A 12,079-nucleotide genomic window follows, 5' to 3' on the forward strand; every position below is an offset into this window, starting at 1 on the left:
GGCTAAAAGCTATCTGACAACAGCTTGTTGTTAAATCAAAAGCAATTCTTCAGTAGGCCATCCCCAAAGGTAATCTCGTCAGCTTACAGCATTGGTGACACATCAAAGTTGGATAGTTCATCCAGCATGAAGAAGTCAAGTCAGAATCTGATCTGCCAAGTTTTGCTGCTAAACCGACTGGGTTAAAGCAACAGCTTTCATCATATCTCACAGCTCTCCAAGTACCCAGAGAACAGTTCTGAAAAATGCTTCCGTTCATAAGAGATCTAAAAAACAACTGTTTTAACTCGACTGCAGAGATACCCACCAGAAAGCTCCCCTGCACAGATAGTTCTTAGAACACTTAGATACTTCTTAGAATACTTTAGACTGTACCCACAACTAACATCATCTTCTCCTGCGGCTGACATCCCTGAAAGCATAAGGAGAGCTGTGAAATCACATGACATCCCTGAAAGCATAAGGAGAGCTGTGAAATCACATCCTTCTCATTCTTCCTAAGTTTCAGAAAATTATCAGAAAATGCCTAGGCTCTGTTTTGTTTAGTCATCAGTGAATTGTCATAGTCCACTTTCCCACTGCACTTCAGAACCTCACCAGGCCTTGTCACTTGCATAGTGGCTTGCTTCATGCAGATGAAAGCTACAGTAAGCGATCACTTGGCACAGAGACCTCGAGGAGCACATTCTTATCATAACACTGATCCTGGGAATTCTGCCCAGACTTCAATTTCTCTCTGACAAAAGCACCAGTGAAATCTACCTCCTGCCAGTGCCGCAGGACCATTAGATCATGTTTTGACAGGTGACCCTCTTCCTCCTCCCACTAAGATTCCTGCAAAACGCCAAGTATTTCTTTAGTCTGTCTTTGCACAGAATAACTCAAATGTGAGCTTAAACAGATCTTAAGAATCTTCAGTAAAACATCACTGATGTGTCATTCTTTAATCAACACCAGAATTTCAGTAAAATGCAGTGCAGAGTTCACCTTCAGACAAGTTATGACTTCTCAATACTGCTTGGAAAAAACTGACTCTAAGGAAGCTCAAATGAGGAGGCTCAGAAAGCTATAAAGGATTTGTGCATGTGAGATTCCACAGGTTGACCAGTTTCTATGTAAGGATATACACGTAGCTTAGTTCCCAGTATATTCACCTATATTCTCCAGAATATAAGCTCACTTATGTGAAACAGTGCTAAGTCATATGGAGAACCAACACGCTGCAAAAATCTTTGAAGGAGACAACCATATACAGGCCTTTTGTAGACATCAGCTTTTAGATTGGGATAAAAGATATTACAGTCAACCTACTGCTCTCTCTGAAGTCACCACAGACTGTGGAAATACTTAACTTCAGGTACTGCAATCAGACAAAATAAATTCTGAAGTAGCCTAGAATAACTCATCATTGGCAAAAAGCATAGCTAATAAAGGTGACTATCATGAAAAATACCTTTACGTAGCTGAGAATTGGCTCCATCAAATAGTGTTGTTATGCTCTTCATAGCTGTTGTAATTTCCATGGCAATAGATGTGAGAAATTAGTATCAGAACAAATTACACATTTTTCGACATAGTCCCAAGTACAGACCCAAGTATAGGCCTTTGGCAGGGAATACGAAAGGAAAAGCTTTACCATTTTTTCATAATCCAATGGTACAAAGCCCCCCAACTTTTGTCAGTAGAGGAAGGTGAAGGTGTGCTTTGTAACCCAGAAAACTGTATGAAATTATCTTAGTAGGATTTGATTATTTGATTGTATCTGCTCTCAAGTGAACCGGACTTCATTTCTTTAAAAAACAGGGTAATACATTTAGGTAACTGCTTCAGATACACTAAGGCTAATTTGTTATTCAGATAGCAATTAGTCCCATCACCAGGAAAAAAAAAAAGAGTCCTTTTTGCAAAAAAAGATAACATTAAAATAAGTATGCATATCACCTCAAATAAAAGCTAAACCTATGGAATCAAAAACACGCGATTCCAATGGTTGCACTGGGGATTTATTCTTGCAGCTTTCATCCCTGAATATTTCTTCAAAATGTTTTTTATAAAATGAACTAAGGAACTCAGTGTGATGAAACCAAACTGGACAGTGCTGGAATAACCATTTACTCATTAGAATCTCAGAAAATATGACCATAAAAAGATGTTCCACCCTTACCATTTGCATGATGATACGGAACTTGCTTTGCAAGTCTGAACTGGACTAGCTTCAGCCACCAAGGTCTTAACTTCTGCTCAAGCTGAGCTCACAGCAGAAGTTAGATTCAAGTACTGCAGCATCGTGTAGGAAGCAATGCGTGTGGGTAACTCGCTATACAGACTGCTCAAATATCCTCCACCATTTCAACTATTACATCTAACAGAGTGCTGCAACGCCGCATTGCCTGTAGTTCTTTGGGCACCAAATCAAGGTTCCGTCCAACCTGAGCTATGATTTCTAATGACAGATTTGTGAAAAATAATAACTACATATAGACTAGACCTTAAGGAAGCAGAAACACAGGGCAGGAAAACTGCAGAAAATGTTCTTAGACATGCTGAATAATTGTCTAAATAGCTAATCTGTTTTTGTTATTTTTTTTTTAGTATTTCCTACTGATCTGTATGGCTTTTGCCAAACAAAGCTCTACAAGCACCAGAGGTTTGCTACCACCTAAAACAGGCAAGCACTCATCTACGCAGGCCTGCTGAGGCCATATACACTTTAAAGCAAAACACGCTTCAAACTATAAGTTAGTTACTCTTGAGAGGTAGAGAAAAAGAGATAGAAACCCCTTCATCTAAAGAAGTATGACTCCTTGGATTTCCTATACCAGAGTTAACATGTCACCTGCAAGAATGTAGCTACATATAACCATGTGCACTCACATTCTAGTAAACAGATAGAAAGACAACAAAGTTCTCAATAGTATTAACAGTGAAGTCTACAACGGAGTAAAAAAAACAAAAACAAACAAACAAAAAAAAACCACATAAGAGCTTTTCCATCAACACTGAAACACTCCATCAAAAAAATCACATACATTGTTAAGATGTATTGTTCAGTAAGTTTGTTTGATTTCAATTTTGTGCATCTTAGCTTTGGAAGACTTGCCCTGTTGGAAGAAGCTTGAGATACCTGACACTGCTCCTTTAACAAATTAAGAACTTTGACACAACAACTTCTATTTAGTAGAGGTACAAGAGCCAACAGCTGACACATGAATCTCATCTAAATTCAAACAGGCCAAGCACTTTAAAGAGTTATCAGTTATGGACAGATTTGCTCATGACTACAGTGGGTTCTTCCTTGCCAGAAGACAGCTAAAAGCACCCTGGATATGCCATGGTTACATGCATTTACAGCACAGTGTCTGATACATTAATGAATACTTCCCTTCTCCTCATGCTATCTCAAGAAAAATTCCTCATACTTGAGAATAATACATATACCTCTGCTCAAACTAACCAAGCAAAGCAAGTCCACATGCAAGACCTCTTAAATTCAATGGAGATGAAGTTCCATTGCATGGGGAGAAATGACTAATGCTTTCTTTAACACTGTCTTTTCCAGCATTGTCCCATTTGTTCCTAAGTAATGATATTTTTAAAGCCTAAATAATCTTTGAAAAAAGATGATAGTTGAGCTATTTCAGATGTACACACTATTACATCCCATAACTTGAATCTTCTAAGAAAAAAGGTAAGTAGTAAAATGTGGAGATATACTTTAAATTATTAACTATCAAGTAAGCATTCATTATTATTTTCTTTTTTTACTCAAGAGAAAAAGATCATCATTTCATGTTTCTTTAACTTAGGTGTTCCACATTCTATCCATGTAAGTGAATAAAGTTCTTATTTTAAGCAGGGAAAAATGCAAAAGGAGTTCAAATATAGAGCTAACCTCTGCCCCTCTCTACACTGAGAACCATCTGGATTCCATTAAACTGTCAAGCAAGTACCACGATTAATACAAAAAGAAATAAAAGAACCACTGCAATGCTTAGCACTGGTAGCTTCCTTATAAGCTATGCTAAATCTCCACATGGATCTCGGCTGATTAACACTTCAAATGCACGACATCTATTTTATAAAACTATACAGCCCACTTTCCCTCTCCTTTCTCTGTGACTACCAGGCAGAACTGCAGCTAAATATTTTTATATCCTACTCTACAGAGCAGTTGCCTAAACAAATTATGAAACTGTAAAACGGCAATCAACGTTGTGAAATTCAGGGGAAGGCAACAACTTCCATTTAAGGTCATCATATTATTCTACTTCAGACACTTCCGTGCTTTAATTTTGTATAATGCAACACATTTTATGTAGAACAAAGATCATGCACAGCACTACGCAAAGATGCAGGAAGAAAAGGGCCCAGTGCCAGACCAACACCTCCTGGGCTCTGAAGAAATTCAGCCTCATCTGGGTTTACAACTAAGTGACCAACCTGCACGTGACTTACAAACCCCAGCAAAAGGAGCATTCCTTGGAACTGTTTCATACTTTAAATAGATTTAACAACGCAACTGAAGCATCAGTTTTCAGGCAGCCTTTTCAGCATAAAATCATTCCCAAGGAGCCAGAAAGTCAATGAATTTCTTGACTCCTTACAGAAACAAATTTCAGCCCACTGCTGATTTCCTGGAACTTCAGCATTCTCTGCGTGACAAGAATGCAAGATTCTTGTGAGCGCTGATGGAGTTTTAGTGCTGTGGATAGTTTTGAGTATTCATGGAAAACAGAAAAGAATCCAAATTCAGGCTAACTACTTCTTTGTTGACATGAAGAAAGTCACAATGTTCTACAAGAGCAACACAAACGTAAACGACAGAAAGTCAGTTCTCCTTCAAGTGCTTTATATAAGTCTGGTAATTAACATTTTGCCTGTTCTCTTTTAACACAAGTACACACCAATTAAAACTCCAACATGATTACCATGCAATTAAACAAGATTAGAAAAAGATGAGATACACATACATAGTCATGACTACTTTTGCTTGTTCAAGCCTCAAAAGCAACTGTGGGAAAAATGGAGGGGCCATGGAATTCAAGTCTTCTGAATTTGAATTGTGGTGCATCTCAAAAAGGCAAGAATTGATAACTTTGGTGTTCCAATGTTTTTAAAACAAAAAAGAATCTAAGGAAAGTAGTTTCCCTATTCCCTAATAAGCCACAAGATATTAGGAAAGTTGGAATAACTGTTTACTTTCTTTAAAGTGGCTTTGAAAACAGCTAGAATTTGACACAGTCAGCAGGCTGTCCTTACACCAAATATCTCTCACTGCCTCACAGAACTACACAGCCTGTTGGCCCCAGCAGCTCAAGACATACTCAAAAGCAGGTGACTTCCTTTGAACATCCTGCAAGAGAGTGAGTATGCACCCATGCCACTATGTTTATTTCAAGTGATGTATTCAGGTACGCAAAACTTCAAGTCAGGAAATGGCTTCCAAGCACACAAGGAAGATCAGAGCATCTGACTTGGTTGTGCTGGATCTAGAGAGTCATGAGAAGGAACAAAAGTCACCGAAGTGAGCTGAAATGAATGTTTAAATAGCTCTTTCCCACATTAGTATATTCTTTAAACTAAAATAGAAAAAAACATATATTTGAGTGTATTTAAACAAAACCACACAACAATTCCACCACAACCTTTCAGTTCTTTATATTTGAAAAGAAAACAGAATTTGAAAGATCTAAGTACTCCAACTAAATCTTGATCAAAGAAGCATGCATCACATATTCTGGCAGTTACTGCCATGAGTTTAATATAAGCATTACCATCATTACCATCATCTAACTTATTCTTATTCTTAAAAAGTGGGGGGGGGGGGGGGGGGGGAGAATATCTAGGATAAGAACTAAAAAAGAAAAAGAAGTCTTTAAATAACAGTAAGCCCATGAAAGCTCAAGATGCCACAATATACTTGTATATAACTGTGTATGTGTTTGCAAGTTGGGTGAGACCTAGAAATTCTCAGGTTCTTTGATATATGGAATGTCTGTCTCTAGTAAACCAGAATCTTAGAATGGCTTGGGTTGGGTGGGATCACCAAGTTGCAGCCCCCTACTGCAGGCAGGATTGCCAACTATTAGCTCAAGTACTAGATCAAGTTGCCTAGGGCCTTATCTAACCTACCACCTTTAAGGATGGAAATGTTATATGGTATTTCAGTGATCTGATTTAATGGCCTTTAGACTGTAAAGCCACCAACAATATCCAGGTAATTTGGACTACATGGTCTTTCTTAAAAGCAGAGAAGTGAGTGGGGGGACACATGGATGGAATATGATACTCTTATGCACAGTTCAGCAAACTGGTTTGGGGACGTGGGGTTTCTTGGAGGTGGTGGCTGTTTTGTTAAATGGTGGTTGTTCCATGAAATAAGTCGAGACCCACCCATACTTCCTACCTACTTGTTAAAAGTAACAAAAATCATTTTTAAATTCTCAATAGGAATATTCTTAAATATTGAAAAATAGCAGTGGTTTGGATACATAATTGTCATCGCTCTGTGGTAACCTGACCCTGGAACTGACATACGGAAAATGAGCTTCAGAGACCTATTATCCACCTCTGCAGGAAAGGAGGAAAAAAAAGACACCTGGTCATTCGAAAAGTTGATCAAGGTACTCTTAAAAATACAGAATAGGCTAAAATAAATACGAGCAAATACTAGCAGCATGAAGCAACACCCTTCTGTTTGATTCAACAAATCAGATATCAGTAGGAGGAAGAACAAGATTTAATTCCATCGGCTTCAAAGGTCATAGAAAAAAAACAACATTGCATCTGTTCATCAGCAGTGTACACAGCATCATGTTCCAGGCAACTGTATAATTGAAAATATTTATACTTTGAATGGGACAGATAGGAGGAAGACTGCTGAGAATAATGGAAGAGGTAACGAAAGGATGTGAACTAAGAACAGCTGTTTTAGCTGCTGCTCCTCTCCAGAGCAATGAAACAACTCCAGACCTCCACCCAGGTGTCCAGCAAAGGAAGTGCTCGTGCCTGAGCTCCTCAGCCCTGACACACTGCCTTACATGTACTACGTTGCACAGAGCAACATCCAGAAAGGTAAACTGTCTACTGTGCATGTAATAATGACAACTTTTCCATTACTGCACAGTAGTACTATATTATTTTTCTATAGGTCTTTCAGCACTTGGAGTATTTAAACAAATTAATAAGTACAAGTTTTAAAAATAGTAATTTTACGCTCTTACAATACTCCATTCAACTCCCTCTTTAGTCAGCTGCTCTTTCCTCCATCTAGCCATACCTGTTAAAACAAAGCATCGATAGTTTAAGCTCTACCTCTACAACTAAATCTGGATGCATTTTGATAAACTACAAGTGCTTCTTTTCATGTAAAAGAAGGGCATGATACGATGCTGAGCACAAAGAAAAACCTCTAATGCTTCAGAGTTCTCTGACGTTATGCATTTAGGATAAATAATTGCATCTAACACTAACTACCAGTACATGCAGCTGACACTGAACAGCAGGCAAAGGGCTTTCCAAGCCACTGTCAACAACAGCAAAACTAAAATACTTCACTGAGAATCCAGGAACTATTGAAACCATGGCTTCTGCTACTGCACTAGGAAACACTGTGCGACACAATGGCAAGCTGCCTACCAGCTGGTCTTATCTTTATTACATTTATTTTATTATCTTTATTTTATCCACTGTAAAACAGCTTCCTCTGATGCTATTCAATGTATGTGCTACTAAAAATAATCAAAAACATTTTTTCCTAAGAAATTTTTCAGATACAGCTATTACAAAGAATATGGGGAGTATGGGAGCATTGCGTAATTTCATTATCTAATCCTCTGCTTGAGCATCTCTACTTCTAACATCACATATCCTTTTGCTTTCTATGATTGACAAAAAAAAAGACAAACTAAAAGATGCAGAAGCCAATCTCAAATCTCAAGGAATTCAAAAGGAAAAGAACTGCTCGTTGACGTCTGAGCTTAATGCAAGAGGACAAACAAAACAAAACAATGCTCTCCACAGAAGGAGAAGATAAACGTACTTGTCTGACACCTCAAATTATTTTTGATAAAACTACAGCCACGTTTGAGAATGTTTACCAGCTCACAGATCTATTTCTTGTAGGTGCTGCCTTAAGTTTTAATTAAAAACAAGAAAAAACATCAAACACAGTTTTACACGAGAGCCAAGAAATACCATAAATGTTTACATCTTCTAATGATGTTTGGAAAGAAAAAAAAACAGCCTACATAAAAGCTGCAACAGTTGCAGAAATACTACCAATGCATAACGTTTGTTTTCAGTCCTATGCGTACCATATTACTCAAAACATGACTTGCAAGCCAACACAGTTCATTTAAAGTTACCAGCATACATTTATATAGGCTAGATAATATATAGAAACGTCAATTTTATACTGCCAAAATTGGAAGGTAAGTCATGGGACAGTAGGGTTGGAGGCCTTACATAAAGCCAGTACATAGTTTAGACCTTGGAAACAGACAAACAGCATTTTTAAGAGACAAGATTTCAGTATATGGGGAATTTTCTCAACTTCAGTAATCTGCCTTAAGGCTTCTGGTCCTCTGTCAAGTTCCAACATGGCTTGACAATTTAATTTAAACATTTAAACTCGGAAAGGATTCTGGGGAGTTGAGTGATAACATTCACATCTGATAACACTGCAAAAAAAACACCCAGCTGGAGAAAAACCCACTATGATTTTACCAATGCAAAACTTGGAATCATAGAATCATTAAGGTTGAAAAAGGCCACTCAGACCATCTACACCGACCATGAATTCATCACCACCATGCCCACCTCTGCTATGACCGAAGCACAGGACCCAGCACTTGGTCCTGCTGAACTTCATACAGTTGGCCTCAGCCCACCAATCTAGCCTATCCAGATCTCCCTGCAGGGCCCTACTACCCTCAAGCAGATCACCTTCTCCCAGCTTAGTGGCATCTAGCAGATAGCGATAACAGCAATCCAGAATCTGGTGAAGTTTATTACCCATTATAACAGAAATGTTATCGTTGTCCTGAGAAAACCCGACATGCTTGAACTTCTGCTGGAAAAAAATTTCCATCCATATATATTTATTGCATTTTAAAAATACTTGCTCGCAGACCAAGAGTTCCACACATAGCTATTTCAAATCCTACCTCCCAAAAGGAAAGAATAAACAATTAGTTCACTTAAAGGGGAAGGGGAGCAGCTTACTTCTAAGTTCTACAGTAGACTTTTATCATCTGAAGAAAAACCATGCGTCTTACAACAAGTACATTAAGAGTTACTCCTTTCCAGCCTTGTGTTTGTGAACCATTGCCAAATCTAACACTGACACAAGAAACACTTCAGAACTTCAGCATTTTTTAAAGTCTTTCCATTGTTTCAAATACGCTCTTAGAAACAGAAAACATCTAACAGACATGGCATTACGCTGGCTTTCCCAGGCCACAAACACTGGTATTTTCAAAAACCATCACAAGGAGCTGTTATAGCACAAGGCTATGCAAATAATTACTTCTGTTACATAACACGAGTGCAAAGGTTTAAAGCAAAATAGGAGTCCAAATCCATTTAGACAATTCAATGATCAGACTAAAAAAAAAACCAAATTAAAAAATGCTAGGCACCTACCCAGCAGCTCCCACTGACAAAACATTCAGATGGAGATTTTCAGATAGCCTGTAGCACTAAGCCATTTGGCAGCTCTCCTGCCTCAGTTCTCTACATACAGACATGCTTAAATTAGGGAATATGCGACTACCACAAACAAGGGATGAACAGAAAAACAAGCCTACATACTTGTTCATGCTGCAACCTAAACCTCCAGAAAGCAAGACAGCGTGCCATCAGAAATAAACAGATCTTTGTGGTAGGTAACTGATTTTTAGAGGTGAAATGAAAAATGAAATTTTCTGAGGTTGCCCACTTCAGAAATATCTACTAGAAACAAAGGATCGTTCAATGCCACTTCTGTTAGCCAAGTCTTCCCTTCAACTATAAAACTAAAGGAAGGTGATAGTACAGTTGCAAATTATACACTGAAGTTCCAGATATCTTATTCCTTCCTTGGCACAACATACAAATCAAACAACCACTGCAGCCAGGTAAACACAAATGGCTGCCGCTGAGCAACTTCAAGTGATCCTTGTTCCTGTTCTCCATTCATTCTTAGTCAAGACAAAGAATGCCAAGTAAGGACTCAGCAAGCAAGCTAGTACATGGAGTAAGTGAGCATACAAGATGCAAAGTGTCAGAGCTCAGGAGGAAGATGAGGAGACCACATCAGCCAGCAATCCCATACACTTGACTTGCTTCCAAGACAAGACACCGGCTCACTGAGCCAGGAAGAAGCCTCCAAAATTTCTCATCCAGCTTTCCACACACACCACAAATCCCAATTCAAAGTCAGGCTGAGTTACACAGCACTTTGTCCAGCAGCATCTCCAACACATCCAAGAACAGCACTCCTGCAGCTTCTCTCAGCAATGCTTCCCATTCTAATGGTGATTTTTTTGATTTTTTACATCCAGTAAGAAGTTACTCTGCTGTAACTTATAACCACTAATTTTTCATCCTTTGAAAACGCACTTCAGGGACAACCCACTAGAAGGCCCCTCAGCCAGCTGACAACAAGCAGGTTGGTCATCACTCCTCAGCCTCTGGCTGGCTGAGTAGCTCTGCTCCATCAAGTCACTGCACCCCATCAGTGTCTCTCATACTAGAGACCGCCACCTAGAAGACTGAGCCTGCAGAGTGGCTAGCTGCTATTTCTGTTCTAATTCAGGTGAATCGTAAGTCAAGAGGTTTAACCTTGGTCTCACAACTTGCTTTTTTCTCCCTCAATTGCAGATCAGAGCTACCACCCACAGAAACAAAGGATGAGGTTCCTCAAGTAACTGATGCGATGATTTTGGGGGCACCACAACTGCTAGCTGGAACATAAGGGAAAGGCACAGGGTAACTACCTATCTGGCCATTATCTCACTGCACAGACAGATGAATGAACATCTGAAAACTTCCAGAGACAAAGCAGCACTAGCAACATCCATCAGCTCAGTTGTTAGCTTAAACGTTGCGTTATTTCAGTGCCAAAATAATTTTCTAGCTTGCCACGGCACATTAAGGGAAGTGTTTTTATGAAGATCTATGCAAACATTTTGCAAGGTAAGCATGCGTGGGCAGAAGCAACATAACTCAGATATGCTCATTGCTAATGTTCAGCCTGGCTGCAGCAGCTCTTTCAAGAGAAGCAAAAGCCAGGTGTCCGTGCTGCAGTTTGACACAGAGCTCAGCATCCATTAATCTACCCTTAGCCTCAGCATAGGCAGCTCACAATCAAAGCTAAACTACTTGATGCTGATGCATCCGCAACAGTAACTAAAGAAAATGCAAAATATGTGAATTAATAGCCATTTTCTCATTTCTAGTCATGACACACAGGTTCAGGATTGAAAATGAAGAAACCTTCCACCTGAATTGCACTAGAGCCTGTTGCAAACGTACACACTGGAACAGAAAAAAAGGGTTTGCGTTTGTGGTTTTCCCCCCCTTTTTTCTTCTAGCATTTACCTTTGTTAAGTCAGCAGCAGCTGCATCCAATGCATACCGCTGTTCTGGAATAAATATTTTTAACCAACAGCACACACATTTTGAAGTAGGCTACAACGAGCTGAGCAAATAGTAAGAAGAATATGGCTGAAGAGATGACCAAGTCATTTAAATTTATCAGGTCTTACTGAAAAAACAAACTGAGATGCAAACTCCATTTTCACTTTGTTCTTTAGAGGTAAATTCAACCTTCCAAGAGAGCTTACATTCACAGTTTTGAGCACATGCAGTGGACAGCAGTGTGCAGAGAGTAGATTTCTGAGGTATTGGGGCTGGGAAGATGAAAAGTTCAGCAGTCTCTATCAGAGGTATTCCTGGTAGGAGAGAAGGAAGGCAAAAGACTAGTTGCAGTGAAACAAACATCAGTTTAAACCTGGGCAAGCAGAACACAGGGATAAAGAGAAAGAAACAAGCTCCGTTGGAACAAAATACTCTTAGTGAGTGCTTCATGCTAACT

The 12,079-nt window shown here is 39.0% G+C and overlaps 1 protein-coding gene across 2 annotated transcripts in view; it reads right to left on the bottom strand.

The window, feature by feature from the left end:
* Window positions 1–12,079, bottom strand: part of BMPR1A (bone morphogenetic protein receptor type 1A) — a 70,683-nt gene that overhangs the window by 40,354 nt on the left and 18,250 nt on the right. The window lies entirely within an intron of this gene.

This window comes from Excalfactoria chinensis, chromosome 6 (assembly GCF_039878825.1).
Source record: "Excalfactoria chinensis isolate bCotChi1 chromosome 6, bCotChi1.hap2, whole genome shotgun sequence".
NCBI classification, from domain to species: domain Eukaryota; kingdom Metazoa; phylum Chordata; class Aves; order Galliformes; family Phasianidae; genus Excalfactoria; species Excalfactoria chinensis.